This window comes from Aplysia californica, unplaced genomic scaffold (genome assembly GCF_000002075.1).
Source record: "Aplysia californica isolate F4 #8 unplaced genomic scaffold, AplCal3.0 scaffold00825, whole genome shotgun sequence".
Classification (NCBI taxonomy): Eukaryota; Metazoa; Mollusca; class Gastropoda; order Aplysiida; family Aplysiidae; genus Aplysia; species Aplysia californica.
Genome location: NW_004798095.1, coordinates 310,872 through 313,375, shown reverse-complemented (window position 1 = coordinate 313,375; position 2,504 = coordinate 310,872).

Here is a 2,504-nt window from a genome sequence, read left to right as displayed (position 1 = left end):
ATAGAGAGAGAGAGAGAGAGAGAGAGAGACAGACAGACAGACAGACAGACAGACAGACAGACAGACAAACGGACAGACAGAGAGGGTGGAGGGGAGGGGGACTGATTTGTTCTCCCTTTCTCATGTGCATCATTAATTTTGTTTCATTTGTTTCACCACCCAAACACCGGCGCAAATCCGACAAAATTAACACAATTCAAACCTATGAATTGTAGGGCTAACTGTTCCTTTTCTTTTAATAATTTGTTTTTCTGATTAATTACCCTTCGTTGCTGTTGTTTTGCTGTAGCCATTTTCAAGAGACAGATTGGGGATTTCAGAGGTACAGTCTTAGCTGAAGACGCAGTTCTACTCTAAACGGCGAATACAGATGGCCCTTTAGTAAAGTTGCAATAAATCAGACAGTCACTAAGAGATGACAGATTCTGACACGAGACTGAAGACACAAACTCCACGTAGAGGTGACCTAGAGGGCGCTTGGAGTCGCACAGGGGGAGACGCCGGATAGCCATAGAGCAAGGTACGGAGGTAGAGTTATGCTGTAGGTATATTTTGCCCGAAACTGGAGGCGATAAGTTGAATGAAAAAGAAATACCACTGGTTTTAGTTTTAGTAAGAGCTTTACGGCACTTGCAACAAAATAAGGTCATGTAAGTGCCGAAGAATAGATGTGTTACAAAAGAGTAACATACACAAAAAAGAAGGAGGAGAGATGAGGACGATAGATGTTTGATAGGAAAGAAGTAGCAAACCACACCAGAGCACCCACCAACCACCCACAGGTATATTTTGCTCGAAACAGGAGGTGATAAGTTGAATGAAAAAGAAATACAACTGGATCGTTTTCCACGCTGTAAATGGTCGACTATGTATGCTCCTTTGATACCTGTAAAAAATCGACTGTACAATCACACACACACACACACACACACACACACACACACACACACACACACACACACTCACACACATAGACACACACACACTCAATAGTATACATAATGTAATCTACAATTACATTTTTTTTTTACCTTTGTCACATATACATATAAAACATACTGCATCCTTAATAGAAACAGATGTGTTCCTAACTTAAGTGGTAACATGCTGGACAACGGTGCAGGCAGTCCGGGTGACATTTCTCAACGACACACTGTAAGGTTTTGATCGATTTCAGAGCTTTCAATTAGGCTCTCTCTCCACAGACTTGAGTCGATCTTATCGGAGATGGATATTAATCTAGCAGGTGCTGCTTCTCAAAATGTCTGCCTGCGTGTTTCAGGGCGTTGGACTTCAGAAATCACAGATAACGGAACAGTTAACATAGAACCAAAAATTAAGTCACGCGAGTCACCAAGAGATCGAGAACTGTTGCCTCTATAAATAAATCACCGCTGGTTAAGAGCATTAAACTGGAAAAAGTAAAATTCGAGCCACAATTCTTCGAATAGGCTAAACACGTCAGGCAACTCCAAAATAGAACACCCCCCTCCCCCTTACAGTGCGCCGAAAGTGGAGACCTATGTCAAGTAAGTTCCGTTTACTAATACCATTAAACCTATACTACGGCCGAATTTGAGTAAGATGGCCACCTATTGAGTCGAGAAGAGAATTAATTAAGTAGTCTTGGACAGCTGAGTGTCTTGCACAGTGTTAATACATGTATAATTTTTAATTAACAAAAGAAAAAAACGCAAAGTGGGATACAATAGAAAGTGGCCGTTTATACAGGCACTAGTGTTGTGCAGGTGGCCGTTTGAGCAAGTTTGACTGTATTCTTAATTAATGAAACACAACTGGAAAACGAAAAGAGCAGGAGCCAAAAACTTGGGACAAGATGAACGGACGGATGGAGGGACAAGATCAAACAGTGGTCAGCAGGACGAGGACAAGGATGTGGCAGGGAGAGCCAGGACAGGCAGGGCACGTCGGGCATCTGTTATTGCACGTGAAACTCGCGGCCAGACCTGGCACGTGACACAAACTGGACACACACAAAAAAACTTGCCAGACGTGAAGGGGGGTTTAGGGATGAGGTGGGGGGTTATTTTTCGCATTGATTGTTTCTGCTGTGATGTCTTTCTTGCTCTTTCAATTGAGTTTTTGTTTCTTTTTTCCACTTGTTTCATAGAATACGTTTGTTTTCTGATTCATAATTTTTCTCACTTCGTTGAGTTCCCTAGCATTTAATTGAATTCTAAACATCAGTGTTTGGAAGAACTTCAATGTAGACTACTTAAAAATAAAGGAAAAAGGTTTTTAAAAACTATTTTTTTTAAAACCCAAGAAATTTTGAATGCTAACTGGATGAGAAAAGTCGTCCTGATGGAAGCAGCACCTTATATAGCGCTGTATAAAGTGTCCACTATCGCTAAAGGACTTCAGAACTACGATGCCTCAACCCTATATTCTAATGGGTACACAATTACACAAATGTGTGCACGCACATATATACGCACTTGCATACATACACACATACACTAGCGCGCCAAAACACACACACA